The sequence below is a fragment of the Nothoprocta perdicaria genome, unplaced genomic scaffold (assembly GCF_003342845.1).
Source record: "Nothoprocta perdicaria isolate Ctin4 unplaced genomic scaffold, notPer1 scaffold_277, whole genome shotgun sequence".
In the NCBI taxonomy this organism is placed as follows: domain Eukaryota; kingdom Metazoa; phylum Chordata; class Aves; order Tinamiformes; family Tinamidae; genus Nothoprocta; species Nothoprocta perdicaria.
This window is the reverse complement of record NW_020455507.1, coordinates 651,306-669,984: the sequence shown is the minus strand read 5'-3', so window position 1 is coordinate 669,984 and position 18,679 is coordinate 651,306. Positions and strand designations below refer to the sequence as shown.

At 41.1% G+C, this 18,679-nt stretch overlaps 1 protein-coding gene across 10 annotated transcripts in view; it reads left to right on the top strand.

Annotated features, from left to right (window-relative positions):
- Positions 1–6,538: 6,538 nt before the first annotated feature.
- ADCYAP1R1 (ADCYAP receptor type I) overlaps positions 6,539–18,679 on the top strand; it is a 125,553-nt gene continuing 113,412 nt past the window's right edge. For 6 of the 10 annotated variants that reach the window (XM_026041066.1, XM_026041065.1, XM_026041063.1 and 3 more), the window contains exon 1: positions 7,068–7,258. The gene's annotated coding sequence lies outside the window, so the exon portion shown is untranslated. Of the gene's footprint in view, positions 6,665–6,849; positions 6,867–7,067; positions 7,259–7,371; positions 7,479–18,679 lie in introns of those variants that run through there. The other 4 variants (XM_026041057.1, XM_026041058.1, XM_026041059.1 and 1 more) reach the window with 4 other exon arrangements.

The following is an 18,679-nucleotide window of genomic DNA, read 5'->3' as shown; positions in this document are numbered from 1 at the left end:
CCTAATAAGAATCTTTATAGTCATAGGGATCCCTTTTTTTGTCTTCACATCGTATCTCTTGAGCTTCAGGCCAGTTACTTTGTGTGCTCCAAGATGTGCTTGAGCAAAATGGAAGTCCCAGGGCAGAGGATATCACTGAGAGCTTCTTAGTTGTTGACTCTAACCAGAGCTAGCAATGCACATTATGTTTTATTCCCTGCCTTCCTAGAAGCCAAAAGACTTAATTCATCTATGGTTATATATACTTGGCAGAACTGGTCTGAGAAGCAGACTTCTAGGAACAAAGAAAATTAAGTCAACAGACTGACTGTCATCTCAGCTGGGAAGTCCTAATGTCAGATGTTACCTTTCATTAGAAACTTAAGTCTGACTTTGGATATGACACTAGTAGGTTCACAGCCTCATTCAGACAAAATCCAGAGCCCAGCTTGAGCTTAGTACACAGTTTGAATACAGCCTCTCTCTGTATTCGTTACGCTGGAGATGCTCTTCCTTAACCAGCACCAACTTTGCATCCTGTACGAAGTAATAAAACTCCTTGTGTTCTGCGCTTTATTAGTCTTTGCACATTAATTGCTCCTGCCCTTGGGAAAAGAAAACAGTGCATAAGACAATATCTATTGCCAGGTATGGAATGTGAGTACCAGATATGGAGGTGCAATGTAACTGTTGCTGCTGTCTTCTCCAATTCCAATCATATCTAGGTCTGGGAAGGAAACAAACTCCCAACTGATTCATCAAGGAAAAATGTCCTCATGGAGAACTGAAGCAGCAGAAGGTGGATATCATCATCTGTTCAAATTGTTTGTTTCAGCTTCAGCTCCCTCCGGCATCATCTGATTCAATGTTCCTTCTCACATCGGCATAGTGTGAGCACATCTGCGTGATTAGGCAGTTCTTACTATTTAGAAAAAGAATACATCTGGTTGTTTTTATTTATGTTATTCACATTACTCCTCCTGAAAAAGAACAACATAAAATCAGTAATGAGTAGGAAGAGGCAAAGTAGGATTTATTAAACACTCGCTATTATTATTAGCAAATAATTTATCTAGAGAGTTTCCATTTTCTTTTTGCAAATCTCAAAACTTCATTGCTGCCTTGAGACTTTCTTCAAAATTTTGATGGCTCAAGTTTTAAGCTTGTTTTGCAAATCAGTAAGGAAATCGAACCTTACGTGCACAAACATGAATGTTTGGCCATCCAACCAAGTAACAAAAGCATTATTGTGTATTTCCACTAAAAATCAAAATTTTCTTATGAATGTCTTTGAACTGAACAAGCATCTTAGTGCCTTTCAGTCACAGATCACTTGAGAGGTTTTAAATAAAGTATACACTAATTGAAAAATACATACATATATGTATTTAAAAAACATTATGTGTCTCTCCAATGCATCGTTTTCCCCACACAATCTGAAAAATTACAAAACTTCTTTCCAGACTGACTTGAGTATTTTACTAAACATGTTGAAAAGGAAAATAAAATGTCAAAACATTTTGTTGTGAAAGCACTAAAGCACTGAAATGAAATCTCTCCACCTTTTTTTTCCCTAATTCATCACACTCAGTCTGATTCTAGTACTGTTTTGTTCCTTGAAAGGGATTAAAAAAAAAAAAGAAGAAAAGAAATAAAGTTTTATTGTCCCAATTGTGATCAGAAACTCCTGAATACAAGAAAGTTAAACATCAAGATATTTTTTGTGAAGACATGAATGGCATTATGTATTTCTAAAAGATGTCTAATATGAAGCCTGTGCTTTAAGTATCCTCCAAAAATAAAACGGTTGATTCATGAAGGATCTCTTGATAGGCTGTAGCTTGTCTCATTATGGAGAAATAAGAAGTGATTCCCTTGCTACCTTACAACTATCTACTTGGATAACTATCTTCTCAATGCTAGTCATGATTTTATCAACATCCAGCATTTTCCCTCTCAATTTTCCCTTCAGCTCTTTCGAACGTTGAAGTGTCCTAGTGTATTTAACTCTTAGAAGCATATATTCCATATATAAGTATATATATTTGCAATCGTGCTGACCTCCAGTTGTCTCTTGTTCATTTTATCTATTCCTTCTGTACCAGAGAAGCTGATACACATTCCCTTTCCCTTCCTGGGAATTCAACTTCCAATGGAGGAGTGATTCACACAATGCAATTTTTTTAACCACTGATGATCTGGTTAAAGGCCATCTTTAGTTTATTTGCCTGTGAAGACAAATGAACAGATTTTGTCCCACTGCCAAGAGAGGTGAGGCTCCAGAGAGAATTTCAATTCTGGTAATTTTGACTTTAATGAAAACAATCCTCTCAGCTTCAAGAAGATTTTGCACTGGCATAGGAACCTTGTATTTTGTCACCTGAACTGTATTCTCTCTTAGCAGATGTAGTGGCATCTAAGACAACTTCTTGGGGCTGGCAGATATAATATAGGAGCTATAGGAGCCCTTGACCCTCCTGAACTTGCAGCTAGGGAGAGGAAATATCCTCTAGGGCATCTCAAAAAACCCTGGACACTCATGCTTAGGCAACTGATTGCTCCCTACATCTTACCTATGCTGTAGATATGTAGTGAGCTAACAGTACAAGAAGCTGTTGGCCATGTGGAAGTATTTATCACTGAATACATCCCTGGGTTCACTGACTGTAGCGAGTAGACCTCCACTGATTATCATGTGAGTGTAATGCCTAGCTCACATGTGGACACTCACATTAACCTTTCTTAATATGCAAGCTGAATCTCACCTTTTGACCTTGAGAAGTTACGTGTTTTTGGATGGCCGTCTATGAAGGCGTCTATGAAGGCAGTCTGTCTGATCAAGCTAAAGAGGGTCTGCCACAATTCATATAAGTGAGTTCTTCTTTATAACTGGCCTGCAGGTTAGCTAGCAGAGTGTGTTTTTCTGTTGTGTCTCTCTTCTGGTAGGTGATCTTTCTTTTTGGAGAAGCTGGAGTCAGAGTCACGTTATCCTAACACGTATGTGTTATAAGACATGGTTATTGCATATCTTCTCCTATTGATTTTTTTCCAGTGTGGCCAGGTGCAGTGTCCCCTGAAGCAGCGTGCGTGTGAGGAAGGAGTGAGGAACTGGCGAGATAAGGTACAGCTGTTGTCCAGCAAATCTCCTTACAGACCCAGGGGATGAAAAGAAATGGAAGAAGACTGGATATCCAGATTGAGGGCTTTGATCCAGTTAATTCCCTTTGAGGATAAACAGTCCCCGTTCCAGCCAGGAGTGAATTTGCAGCACCTCAGCTCCTCAGTGATACTTGCTCTCATGCCCACTGCTACTTCCATCCCCCTAAGGTTAACACCGCTGTGGACTAAGCTATGTTATATTTGATAGAGAACAAGAGCACCCACACAACAAGATACATAACACTTTTTAAGTTCAGATCCTGAATTACCTTATTTTAATGGGATTTTGTAGCTCTTTGTCTGCACACCAAAAATGTCCTATTTAATCATGCCAAGATACTTAGCATTATGCATTTCTCCTTGCTGTGGATACAGTTCTACCAGTAGAAATGTCTTGAACTACTACAGATCACTTCCATAGCTGGAAATAAAACAAATGACTGCCTTTATTTGAATAAAACCTGTGTTTTCTTCCACTCTGCCTCCACCAGATATTGCCCTTAAAACTAGGTAGGATCTATTGCTGACTATTAGTCCCATGTGCTGACCAAGAAGTTGTCTGTCATACTTCACACATACACTTAAATAATGAAGATTTGTTTAATAGATTGGCTCATTAGCATAAAAATAAATCTCCACAGTCTTAAAATGGCTTAATTGTTTTATCCTAAAGAAAATCATATTCTCTGGAGAGCAAAGTTCTTAGACAGACTTTCCTGCCTGTGTCAGTAGGAAACAACTATAACAGCTATCAGCTGAGATCATCTAAAGAAGTGCGGTCCAACTGCAGCTGGATTCGGGCCACTAGATGATTCTCTTGGCCCACTGCCCTTCTCCTGGGAAAGACAGGGAGCAGATGTTGGAGCAGCACATAATAACTGAGCAGCTGGGAGCCTTCCTCCATGCTTAGCTTCCCAAGGGAAAATTCCACATGAAATTCCTGGTTTTTGAGGAAGTACTGACATACATTCTGGAGGTCTTGAAGCAACTTAGGTGAAGGGGAGTTGTTTTTATATATTTCTATAGGATGATATATATTTCTACAGGATGCTCTACTTGGGAAAATCAATCACTTTGCTGAGGAGGTTTCTTTATCCTGCATCTTACCTTTTACGATGTAGTAAAAAAAGTCTTATTGTGTTACATCTGAGCAAGTGATAGGTGACTATGTCTGATTTATTTAATCTTGACTCTCTTTTCTGGTTTTGGAAATCTAGTCCTTAGGTTAAATGGGATCTTATCCTAAGCTAGATATATAAAGCAGGTTTGATAGATAACAAATTTCTCTCTCTCTGCTTTCTTTAAAGACAGCACAGTGTTTTTATCGCAGCTGTTCGATGTAGACATCAAATTCTTTTTATTTTTCCCTTATTTCATTCAGCTAGGTTGCTGAAAACCATGGGATGTATCTAAAGAAGCTGGCATAACTGGAAAAGAAAGAAGTCTAAAGGAAAGCTTTGAGAACTCCAGCTAATTCCCTGGCCTGCTCCATGCTGCTGGAATAAAATGCAGACCTGGATGTATCCATGCTGTGTCTGTGCATGCATTTCTCGGGAGAAGTGAAGTGGCTGTATCCAAGCATGGGGCTTTCCTGTGCCAGAGAACTGGGAACATGCACACTGTCTTGCCCAGCAGTTCTGCTCTGGAGCTGCATCAGTGTCCTTAACATGCAAGGGGCCATTGTACTGGTGCAGTGTTGGTTGCTCTTGTGACTGAATTAGAACTTTTTTTTTTCTTTCCTTTGTTTAAAATAAAAACAGGGTAATGGCAGGAGAAATTGAAGCAGCTTTACACGCTAAGAGAAATGGAATGTGAAAGATACTTGGAAGGGAGATGCAGAAAATGAAAGGAAAGGGGTAAAAGGCAAGTAAGGGAAGGGTGTCCACATGGAGAAGAGCTACAGAATTGGTATCCAAGGGGCAGTGAAATTTTAGGGCAATTGGAAGAATCTCATAATATTGACAGGGATGCAGACTCTCAGCATCTCCCATTCCTGACATAGATCTGTAGGGCCAAGGATGAGTATGCTTGTAGTAGCAGAGGGCTCGTGTAAACCTGGACTTGCTGAAGATTTTTAGATGTTTTTAGTCATCATTTCCCTACGTCTGGGAGAGTTTTTTGCCTTCTGCCTAAAGAAGTGGAGAGCGGATACTTTTGACAGCCTCCTTGCTAGCATACAAACACCAGGACCCTGCTGGAGATCCCTTCTCCTCTCAGCAGACACTTTCATCTTCTCCGCAGCTTCACTACTGCTGCGGCATCAGGTTCCCTTCTTGCACTGCTTGTCAAGGGGTGACCTTGTGTGGCCATAAGATGAGGTTGTTGCAGCGGCTGCTTTTTCCGTGCAATCACATCCCTTCCTGGATATGCGTGTCCCTGGTACAAGGACACACTGGAAAGGGATGCTCTCCACAAGCTCACGCTGCCCATATCCAAACGCCACCTGGAAAATGACCCTTCAGGGTGAAATCCTTACTCTGCTTCCCCTCCTGGCCAACTTGAGCTACTTTGTCGCTTTGCTGTTTTTGCCACCAACTCTTCTGCGGCTCCAGAGAGAAACTGCTCCCCTCTTCCCTCCTGCATCTCCTTCCAGCAGTGATACTCTCCTCCCTCCATCACTGCATTTCGCTGTGTCTGTCTGCAAAGCTGAAAAATCTATGGGGCAGCAGAGATGCTGTTTAGTGGACAGAGAGAAGAGAGAAGGAGGGTTTGGGGGGGGGCGGGGAGCGGACAAGGAAAGGAGACGAGAAAGAAGAAAAAAAAAAGAATTTATGTTAATTTTGAATAGAACCCTCCTCCTTCTCGTTCTCATTGGTGTCTTTCTCTCTCCTCCATATTAATGAGAGGAGCCAAGGAGGAGCGATTGGCTCCGTGTCGCCTTCGCTTCCCTGGGGCGCCGGGGGGAGGAGGTGTTTGCATTTCTCCGCAGGACCAGCTCGCCTTGCAGAGCTTTGTCCTGGTCGGGGGGGAGCGGCGGGGAGGGGTGTAGCACACAGACGGGCACAGAAGCACAGAGGCGAGCGCAGCATCACCCCCGACCCAGCCCGAACCTCTCCCCACACACATCCCCCTTCTCCTCCAGCCACCCCCGACACTGCCCAAACCGCCACAGTAAATAAATAAATTTATAAAGAAAGAAAAAGGAAAGAGAAGGGGGAAAAAAAAGTTTACAAATCTCCCTTCTTTTTAAATTTATTTATTTGTTTTCGATGTAGCGATGGCACATTCCTTCGCGGCCAGGACGAGGCCCATCACCACCTCTCCCTGCACGGGCAGCCTGGACCTGAGCAGCTGCGGGCGAGGGAGGAGGAATTCTGCCTTCCTCCGCCCGGTGTGAGCGAGGAGGAGGAGGAGGAGGGGGAGGAGGAAGAGGGGGGAGAGCGGGAGGAAGGAGCCGGGCTCTCCCTGCCTCGCCTGGTCACTTTCACCTCGGGAAAACCGGGTTTCTCCCGCGGTCGGAGGTGCGGAGCGGGACAACGCCGCATCCCCGGCGCCGCCGCAGGCTCCCCCGTGCTTTCTCTCCGCGGTAAGTGCCGGCTCTTCCGCGCCCCCCCGCGCTCCCCCGCGGCCGCCGCCGCCCGCGCGAGCATCCCTAGCCCGGCGGAGAGCGCTCGGGATGCGGCCGCGCCGGGCGCCGCTGCCTCCCCTGCCAAGAAATGCGTCTACCCCGTGACAGGTTAACGCGCTTGGTATGGGAAGCACGTCTGGTTTTTAACACAATATGGCTGGTAAATAAAACCTGATTGCTGACAGACCCGGGGCTGCTGCTGGCATTTTTTTTTCCTTTATTTTTATTTTTATTTTTATTTTTATTTTTTTATTTTTAAATTGGGCTCGAGGCTTGCGTTGCTGCTCTGCATCTTCACCTGCTGCAGAAACTCTGATTCACCCTCCAGCTGGCGCACCAAGGCAGGACTTGGCTATTTTTTTTTTTTTTTTAGTAGGCAGAATTGATGCGAATGTGCCTCTGACCTCTGCTCACACGCCTCTGTGTGCCCCTCATCACTATTTGGGCAGCTGGCTCTGATATCACTGTCCTTATGCAAAGCACATCGCAGTCACACGGCTAGGACGGACTCTTTGCCGCTATGCTGCGAATTTAACATAGGAAGGGGTCCAGGTATGTACTGGAATCTTAAGGGAAAGATGATGCAGCGTGGTGTTTGGGAGCGGGAAATGCATGGAGAAAAGCGGAGCGGGTGTTTTTGGTGACAGAGTGGTGTTTATGGCTAGGTGATCATCCCACTTGCACAGAAGTTCATCTGGAAGAACTCCCTGAAGTCGGTGACTTTCCTCTGCATTGAATCTGCAATTAAACAGAATCTGGCTCTTAGATTGAGGTATCACTGTAAATAATAATAATAATAATGATAATAATAATATATATGGGATAGGGTAGCAGAGTTCTTTCCTAGGGAATTATGGATTGCCATCTGTCTTGGTTGTGCATGTTAATTACAGTGCATATGTTGGACTGATACTGCAAAGTGTAATGTGGCTGAAGTAGTGTTCTTTTTTTATTTATTTTTGTTTTTAATCTGCTGGAGTCAACCAAAACAGAAATATATTTCTGTCTGATATTGTTTAGGCACACAGCGATCTCCCTTCTGTATTCTTCCTTTGCAACACTGGTGAGGTACAGTGGGGAAATAGCTAATATATTCTAATCAAAGGGAATGTATGATGGCTTAAGGTTGCTGTCAATGATAGCAGGAAGGCAGACTGCTTAAAACGATGAAGGTATAGCTACAGGATAAAAAAAGAGAAAGAAAAAAAATGCATTATGCAAGCATCCTTGCTTGCCTAATGCCAAACACACTGGAACTGTCTTGAAAGAAGTTGTCCTGAAGGATGAGTAAAACTACACTGTTCCAGCCTGATGCATAGCTAAGCAGTGTCCCTCGGCACAGTGATGGGAGCTGGATTAAAGCTGGTGACTCCATTTATATCTCTGTCGTAGTTTTGGAATTTATATACATATATATGTATATATATATATTTCCTGTTTCTGTGTGCTGATGGCAGTGGTTGCTGCTGTCTTCTATATATTCAGGGCAACAATGATTGATCTTGTTATTGCAGTGTCGATGTGTCTGGGACATTGTGGAGTGGAAGAGGCTCCCCTTGTTCTGTTTACTGGGATCACAGGCATGTGCACGATGCTTGGAAGGAAAACCATTGTCACAAACTGACCCGATGGTGCTGCGGGCTCCAGAAGGAAAGCCCAGCTGCCCCGTGCGCTGATCTTTAAAGAGGGACCCAGGGTTGCAGTCAGTCCTTGGCTGGAGACGTCGCCTTTTTGGTCGTGTCTCCACAAGGGGATGAATGGGCTCCCTCTCCGCTATATGTTTAAGATGTCTGCTGTATTCAGTGCTGTAGATCTCCCCTTGTCCATGTATATGAGACTCTCAAACACAGAGGTAGAAGCTATGCTGTAGCTTTGATTCTACTAGGGAGAAAAGGAAGAGAGAGCTGTGAGATGGTGGACTGTGCTGCTGATCACGTTCAAACCTTTGTTCATCACATCCCTCTTGATTTGGCAGACCAAACCAGCGTCCCAGAGATATTTCTTTTCCTAGGGTTGCGTTCCATATGTGCCTATGCCTTTGATCGGCTGGGACCTCTGTCCCCAAGCTGATTCATTTGAATATAGCAGATTTTGTTTTTCTTTCCTTCCTTCTGAGCACACTTAGTACAAACAGTCTAGCTCCTAAATTAGCTCAGATTATCTTTGGATGAAGCCAGTAGTATTTAAATTAAAAAAAAAAGAAAAAAAAAAAAAAAGAAAACTCAGGACAGCATCATGCTGCAACTTCTATCACGGTGAAAGACTTGCAGGAATAAATCAAACCTTATTCAGTTGCTCTTGATTTAACAGAAATCTTATTTATTTACCAGGAGGCTCAGGAGAGATAAACTGATATCAGGATATTGAGGACAGTGGAGATATTCCACACTTTGGAGCAAGTCCTTGCACCAGGGCAAGCCTAGAGCTGTGTGTGAACACATCAGCAAAGGCCTTCCCCCTTTTTTTTTGCCATCCCCGACTTTTATACGTCTTTAGTGGCAGCAGGTTGGCAGGGTAGCGTTGGCTTTGACAGCACCGTAGTTTGGAGCACTGCTTCATACAACATCCCTTGGTGAGACACTCTCTATGCTTGATTCTTAAGAAAGCCTTTGCATGAAAAAACAAGAAGTATTGTCAACACTCAGTAATAAAATATAGAATTCATATGTGTGTAGTGGCTATTGGAAATTCTGTGTGGGGACTAATTTCACATACATGGAAAGCAGAGAAGACTCTCTTGCAAAATGCCTTGTGTTTTTTCCCATCCTCCTCCCCTTTATTTTGCTTGTCTTTTATTCTCTGATCACCTTTTGCAAATTTGTCCTCTTCATTTAATGACCTGTTTTCTTTGCCTTGAACTTCTATTTCGAAAAAGGCAAACATGCGGTTGTTGAAAAATAGGCCAGATTCTCAGTGTCTTGTTTAGGTAATTCACTGCCATTTGTTGATTGTATCGCTGTGCAAACTGGCTGGCTTATCTGTAGAGTGATCTGCTTAATAATTTCAGTATAGCTCCTGAGGAGGTACCAAATAATTCCAACTTCCAGAGAAATAAAACAGGAGCATCACTGAACAGAGTGTTCAGAGGTAATACAGGTTTTGTGCTGGGGAATATTCCCTCAAACATAATTTTGCACAAATTTGTGGATGCAGCAACCAGGACTCCCTTACTGCTTTAATTCTGTGCTGCTCTGTCCAAGGTCTTCCACCAAAATTATCCCAGGGAACGAGTGGGTTTGCATTTGACATCCAGGTTTCTCTGCCCTAGAGTCATTGTGCCAGTTTCGTTCACACCCATTCGGGTGTCAGACTTTGCCCTTGGACTGACTGCGCTACTGCTTCTTGAACCATTTTAATGGCTCGTTTTTGGACTGTATCATAGGATTGTGATCTCAGACTGCCCTGATCTATTCATTTAACAGATTCCTTTTTATTTCCATTTTTTTTGCAAGTATGAAAAACTCTCCTAAAAATAGTTAAGATATTTTACATATTATAAAATCAGTAATTCCAGGTAACTTAAAATTCACCCTAAAGATGGAAGAAAAGGAGGCAAATATTTATATAGCCTAATTCTTTTTCTTCTTCTTCACAGTAATGATGACGATAACAATAATAACAATATCTGTTTACAACATGCTGGAAAAACTTGTCTAAAAGCTCATTCTTGACCATGTGCCATTGTGCTTTTCTGTCATAGTTGTTTGGACAATTATCTGTTTATTTTTGAGACATTTTTCAAAATATTTAAATCATGATGGTGTTTGCTTTCTATTCAGGATTTTTGTGTCATATTTGCACAGCGGCTGCGAATGGAAGAATGGTTGTGGGATCCCTTATCTGGGATTCGCTGGGCCCACTAAGTGGATCTGAGGGTTAGGACAGCAACAGGTCTTTTGATCCTCATGATACATTAATAGGATAGATTTTATTGCTCAGTTCCCCCAAATGAGGCAAATTTTGCTGTTTTTCTTTTGGTGGTGATTTTTGCTTTTTCTTGCAATGGACAGTGCACTTCCCTATCTATTTGGGATACAATTCTGATGAAAAATTTTCTTATGTAAAGGAGAAGTGGTAGAATCGTGCTTTTTTGTTTGTTTGTTTGTTGGTTTGTTTGTTTTTTTTTTGTTGTTGTAGGTAGCAGCAGCTGGTCAAGGCATAAATTGCTCCCTTCTCAAGGTGAAATCTGGACTCTGAGGAATGCCCTGGCAAAATCCTCATTCATTTCATATGGAAGAAGGCTTTGCTTAGGAGGCTTGCTTGGCAGACTAAGTTGACTTTCATATACTTAGGCATCACAAAACTAGATGGTCACTGCTGGGCAAATCCTCCTCGATTTCTTGTATTCTCCATGTAGAAGGTGGTTCATCTCATCCTGAAATTGCTTGACGGGGGTTCCCGCAGTAACTAGTGTACAGCTTCACATCTGAGTTTGGTGAGATTAATCCTACCACGTTATCTTGGAGACATGCCTGAGAAGTATAATTCCCTTGCTCCCATCTTTACTGAGGGGAAGACTAGTAATTTTGTGCCCGTGATGGCAAATCATGATAGATGCCTAATTTTCCAAGCTGTCAGAGCTCCCACAACTTTGTCACCAACTTCCCACAGCTTCATCACCACCTTCTTCCATTGACGCAACTAGCAGCAGGCTTGGCCTGTCCCTTGCAGGGAGCATTCATGCCACATGTCCCAGACAGCACCCTCTATATTTCTATATTATATTTATTGACAACACTTCCTGCCTTCAGAGCATATCTGATTCCTAAGAGGTATTTGCCAACTGAAATTGGTTTGTCATTGTGCGACCAGGAGAGGACATAACCATATGGGGACACTTCTAGAACAGCCACATGATTTTTTTTGCAGGAACATGCAAGCTCACCTTGCCTCTTTCCTAACTGAGCTAGAGCTGTGTGATGCTCCAACCCCGAGCTAATGCCCAGCTTGTGAATAGCCACACTGTACACTGCGAGAAGAGGCAAATGAATGCTGACCAGATCGCATTAGCTTGGGGCTGGCACTCTCTGAAATACATTTTAGCCAGCTTGGAACACTTGAGATGTCTAGAATTAGGTGACCTGAGTGCCAGCTTTTTGCCATAAATCAATAGCTTGGTGCCTCCTTATTATAATGCATGCTCTGTCCTAAGCTAACAAAACCCAACTGTCAGTTGATAAATGGCTTTAACTAATACCATTCTCCTTAACTGTGGCTTTTAAAAATATTTACTGAAATCCAAGTCATGAAAAGAAAATACAGACAAATCTTTCACAGTACAGTGATATATAGACTGGAAAGAACATTGCAGAAGAGAAAGATTTACCACCCTGTAAATGAAAGAAATTGTACTTATTTATAAAGGCAGTCTGAAATAAGTACTAAATTCCTAACTGTTAATTCATTTTTCTGGAATGCTTTGTTAGACTTTAATAAATCATAACATTTTTTTCTGCTCTTGCTGACACTTCTTTTGAAGTAGGTATATAAAAAGATATTTTTAAAAAAATGTATATATGAAATGAGACATTTACACTTGTAAGTAAATGATTTATTTTTAAAATTCTATAATAATGACACTTAAATCCCTATATAGATACTTAAATAGATATAATTCACGTACCAAAATCCAAATAAAAGCAGTGGACTTAGTATATTGAATTCACATTTCGAAGATGCTGGGCAGACAACAGGGCTTTCTCTCTCAAAACTGGCCTAGAAACAAATTATATGAAGAAGCTCGTGCAAGTGCATTATATAAAGGGCCAAGTTAAAGTTAGTAAAGTTACTCATTTCCTGTGTTTTAGAAAACTGGAACTTTGGATCTTTTCCATCTTAAGAGGCAGAGGAGATGAGAGAGCATCAGAAATACCGCAGATGCTTAAGCTCATCATGACTAAGGCTGTGAATGTGTCACAGCTGTCATTGGAGCCTTGAATTCCACAATTCACATTCATTCATTCGAGTTGCATTAAATTTGACAGCTTGGATGGTGTTTTTTGTGCTAGAGAATGGGGTAGTTAGCCGAGATGATTATGTACAGTGGGTGAACAGCTGGAACAAACTTTTTGGAGAAAATAGTACTTGATGATTGCAGAGGAGAGACCATCATGAGAAGTCACTACTAGCCATATTCAGACTGCTTCTCCACAGCTTTCAAGTCCCTAGGCATTGCTATGTATTTTTTAGCTCTTCTCTGACTTGCTTTGTACACCACAGATGGATGCACTAGTGATGGTGCAAAAGATCTTTCAGAGCAGACTACTAAAGTCTGAATGTTACTCAGGAGAGCAGAAAAAGTGGATACCACAAGCTTTTTGCTTCCCCCAGTGAGTGCAGCCAGATTTTCCTCTCTGGTGTTTATATCCTTTTATTTCCTCTGCGTGGACGTGTCTCACATATCTCTTGCTATGATAGCTTCTATCCTATTGACCTGAAATGTGATAAGGCATCTAAGGGTTGGTGAGTACTTTAAAGCATTTACCTGTGAACAACATGTTTAAGCTTCCCTCATTATCAAAAGAGATTTGAAACATATTCAGTCACCTAAATGCAGGTGTCTAGTGTCATCTGAGATCCCCTAGGACATATAGCAATCTCTTGGGGCTAGGAGGTACCATACTAATCATCACCAGATCTTTTTCCCTTCTGTATGAGGGTAGGCAGGTAGCCGGGGGCATTAGTGACGCCAAATACCATGTGTGGACTACTGATTTTGGCCCCAAACTAACACAGTGAAGGTTCATCTAAATAAATATAAAAATCCACTTAGCTATGTCACTCTTTAGTCTGAAAAGTCATAAACAACTGCCCCTGAGATAGCAAAGCTTAATCCTGTACTGGGTTTTTGACCCCTCCTGAGATTCAGAGGGAAATTTTGATCAAATCTCGCAGAATGTGAGCTTTACACCAACTTCATTGAAGAATTCTGCTGCTTTTCTTCACTTGTTCTCAGACAAGGTCTCTGTCTCCAGAAGAAATGAAAGTGGGTCTGACATGGCTAAAGCAAAGCATGACCTATTTAGAATAAAAAACACTCCAAAGCACTAGTCCTTAATATTATTCTGATAAACCCAGCTCCTTCCAGATCTTCTGGGGAGTTTCTGTATCAGTTTGTAAAACCTCTAAGAGAGCCCTTCCTCAAAGAGAATGGTTTAATTTCTAAAAAAAATCTGTTTGGTTTCTAGCTTCCTGATCTGGAGAAGCAAGTCTGACGTCCCTGACAGAAAAAAAAATAAAGAGTGACCCAAAATAAGCACCTCCTTATCCACTTTATTATTATTGATTATTATATGCTAACCTTTTTCTTATATGGACCTCTTCTTTTTCTTCCGATTGCCCTTACTGGGTTAGAGTAACACCTCTTCAAACACAGATTTTGAGGCAAAACTCGCTAGTTATGTTTAAGATGCTATGCAGAAATTTCACAAGCACTGCTGCTTCATGGTTACTGACCGACCCCTTGTCAGAGCTATTCACAGACACAGGAGGTTTAAGGGGTGAAATATGGATAAGATGCTTATGAAAACAACAGTATGATAGCTTAAGCACAGGACTTCATTCATATAATCAGACAAAAGGGCCATTTTCTTTAACACTGAAAAGGAAGCTCACGGGAATGTCAACACAACCTCCATTTGTTTGGTGTTTCTCTAGAAATTCCTACCTGATATTTCTAACAGACTGTTCTACATAATGCTTTCTATAATAAAACACTATAATTTCAATATCTTTTGTTTTAATCATAAAAATAACATCCTGAATTTACAGGCAAACTTATCATACGTAATTTTATGCATTTGCATTGCATGATATTTATTTCTCCCCTTTGTTTTCCTTCCCTTTTTTATTATTTCATTTCTTTTTTCTCCATTAACTCTAAGGCTAGGCAGACAGTGCTGTAGAAGAGCAAGCAAAGATAGCCAAAATGATTTCAAAATGAAATTTGATCTCACCAATTCCAATTCTTCTAAACTCACCAGATTCAAAACAACATTCAGGTACATCTTTCTGCATGTCCAAGATGATCCATGTTGCTGTCTATAACAACATGCTCAAACTTTCATTTTATATATCAATTTTGAGAGATTTAAGCCAAAATCTCACAGCTTGTTGTCTATGGGCTGGTTCCAGCCTGTCAGCTATTTCTACACTTTCTGCTGTGCCTTGGCCATTTCCAAAGTGCATCTTCCCAATATGTTACCACTTCTATATGACTGTGAAAAAGGACCAGCTTTAGTACCTCAATTGTCGGCCTACAATGGATAAACAGTCAGACCACAGATCATGACCTGCTTATAATGCAAGAAAATTAATATATGTGTGTATCAGCACATGTATGGCAAAAACAAAGATAAATTCTAGAAAGACTGAACGTATTCTGCTGTTTCACATCTGTATAAGTTCTCACAATATATAATAATCTCTGTCTTTGCTTGCAAGGTACTTCAAGACTTCCTATGTTGGTGGAGCAACTTAGCTCAGGATTTGGTCCAGTCACCTTCTTAACTTGGCTTCCCTATATGCAAATTTCATACCAACCTTTGTGCCCAATTATTCCCCTCTAAGACCAAAAAGACTGTGAGAAATAACTGAAGCCACAGATCATGAAGAGGAAAAAAAAAATCTTTCATGCTCTAAACCAAATTGATAGTAGAGATGCCTCTTGCACCTTAGCCTTCAAAGATGCACTAGCCTCTAAAAAGTGGAAAGCTTCTTCCTCTCCAGCAAAATGAACCATCCTGATCTGCCAGGCAATGAAATAATCAAATAAGTAAAAGAGTAAACAAATACACATTCTTCCAATGACATTCTTCTTGCCCATGAGCTGTGAACTGTTCAGGATCATTTTTGCTATGTATCCACTTTGCTATAAGGGATTCAGGCTCTTCTCACCAATATCATGACTAGAGACAATCATTAGGAAGATCATCTTCTTGACTAGCAGCTGTATACATTCATATCTGGGTTTACAAACTGTCCTTTATGATGCCAACTCTTATTATTTATTGTCTGTATTAATACCGCTATTTTTAGCGATCATAAGCAAACAATACAAAGCAGGTCAAGTACAGTGAGACATTGCTCTATCTGTTGCTTTGAGTTTTCCCATCTTAGTTTCTTGTGAGCAGTTTTAGAGGAGTTTCTGCACAGTATTTTGCAATGAGCTTAGGGAAGGAACCCTGATCCCCTGAACCCTGGCTCATTAATGTGAGCCAGGCTGAAATGTTTGCCAAATAGATTCTTCCTGCTTAATGCAGCCTGACCTTACTGTAGTACCATTGAATCAGTAAAAGGTGATCCTGCTTTGTTAATATATCTCTTAAGAAATATCCTATTAATATTCTTTGATTTCTTTTAAAATAAATCCTTTAAATGAATCAGCTCATATACTTTTTTTTTGGTCATTTCTTTAATATGGTGCTATAATGGAGACCAAAACTCGATCATGAAAAAAATAAGTATTCTGTCTGTGAAACACATGGAGAGCTTATAATTTAAAAATATTTCTGGAAGATATCTATAGCTGAGATAGATCTAGGCATAATAATGTAGAGTGCAATTCATAGAACTTAAGAGCAAATATTTTTCTTCTCCCATAGGGTTGCTTTAAAGGATCACTGTCATTATCCTGAATTGATAGCTCATAAGGAATGATCTGTTTAAAATAAAGAAGCTCAGAGCTTTTATGTGCTATGAAAATAAAAGCATCATCCTCCAACATTTATCAGTTGCTTAGTTTTTTCAATATGTCGATTTATTTTTATCATATAGGGCAACTAAAATTTCTGTTTTCAAAGTAAAATATATCTCACTTGATATGGAAGAGACTGCTTTCAATAAGATCTGTTTAGCAATGGTGCAATTGTTTGACTCAACATTGCATGAATGCTAATTATGCTAATGTCCATCCACAGAGAGGGACCTGAGAGTCTTGGTTGACACCAAGTTAACCATGCGCCAGCAGTGCCCTTGCAGTCAAGAAGGCCAATGGGATCGTGGCTTCATAAGGAGGAGTGTTGCAAACAGGTCAAGGGAGGAGATCCTGCCCCTCTACTCAGCTCTGGTGAGGCCGCACCTGGAGTACTGTGTGCAGCTCTGGGCTCCCCAATATGAGAGGGATGTGGAGCTTCTAGGGAGGGTCCAGCGGAGGGCAACCAAGATGATTAAGGGACTTGAATATTTCTTGTATGAGGAGAGACTGAGTGAGTTGGGCCTGTTTTCCCTGGAAAAGAGAAGGTTAAGAGGGGATCTGTTTTATATGTATAAGTACATGAAGAGGGAATGTAGGGAGGAAGGGGCTAAGCTCTTCTCAGTGGTGGCCGGTCATAGGACAAGGGGTAATGGATGTGAGCTGAAACACAGGAAATTCCATCTCCATGTGAGGAAGAACTTCTTTCCTGTGAGGGTGACAGAGCCCTGGAACAGGCTGCCCAGGGAGGTTGTGGAGTCACCTTCTCTGGAGATCTTCCAAACCTGCCTGGATGCCACCCTTTGGCACATGCTCTAGGAGTCCCTGCTTGAGTAGGGGTGTTGGACTAGATGATCTCTAGAGGTCCCTTCCAAGCTTAACCATTCTGTGATTTTGTGATTCTGTAATTAGACTAGAAATAGTTGGGAAAATAAATAATCATTTACATTGACAAAATAGATGGAAATAAAATATAACTTACCTTTTCTATAATTTCTAATAGATAATATCTTTGAGAAATAAAAGCCAACAGCACCCTTTCAAACAAAGGTGGTTCTTGACATACTCAGAACAGCTCAGAGGCTGTTAGCAAACACATTTTGGATGAGGCCATTTCTACTTAGGACAAAGCAGTTTAGGAAAGTGATGCCACATTACTTGACCTCACGACCAAAGGATTCATGACCTGTTTTATTTTGCAATTCAGATGTAATGTTAATGTCCATTTCCTTTTTGTGACCCTGCAATGAAACCAACAACCGGTGGTTGTTGGCTGCTCAGTTGCTTCCTCATGCCACTTTTTGATCACAAGCAAGTAGTTGACAAAGCAGTTCTAATACAAAGGTGAGTGATGAATTTAGCATAAAAGCAGAGGCTCCTGGCTGGATGGATGGAGAGATTTTTGCCTTGGTAGAGGATGGCTCAGTGGTTATTGAATTGCTGCCATTGACAGATGGATTCACTGTGGTCCAGCTGTTTACTTGGATAGAACGGCTTTGCTTTTAGACCTTTTAAATATTTTCAGCCTAGAAGCTGCACAAAGATGATTTTTAGAGAGCCAAAATACGTTTCTACTTGAGCGAAAGGCAGGTAGAACACTAGAGCTAGGGACACATCAGAGACAACCGTGTTTACAGGGAGATGTTCTTGGCTCTTGGATAAACGCTGCAGCATATAAGCTCTCTTGACAAATGCCAAGGAATGTCAGGAGGTAGAATCTGACACAGGCACCTGTCAGTGGTAATGATGGAGAATTTGCAAAGCTCTCTTTTTCTCTGAAATTATTTTATATCAGCGGAGTCTTTCCGTGTTTTCTATTTGGCCCTTTGTCTGCAAGACTTGACTGAGTCCCTCCTGGTTGAAAAAGAAACATTCCATTTCAGAGTTGCAGCCCATTTTAAGTTTTATCTTTTTAAAAATGATTCAACCCTATCTATTACTGCTAACATGTTTGTGACTCTGCAGCAGAACTGGTCATGGAGGATATCTGCCTGCACACTACCATCCAAATATGCTTCAGGAGAACATGCTGTTTAGCAAGTCCTTTTGGATACAAAGGAATCCACAACTGTAGAACACACTACTTGTACCTATACTGGGAAATTTAAGTGCATCAGGCAACATGCTGTGTTATTGTAATTTGATCATTAAATTGTTAATATATTATTATTGAATTAATATAAAATTATTATGATGGCATGTTGCATGAGTTGGGGGTCGGCCAGCTAACATTCTTCTTTACAGTGCCTGGACAAAGTTCAGAAATCATCAAACCTCATACA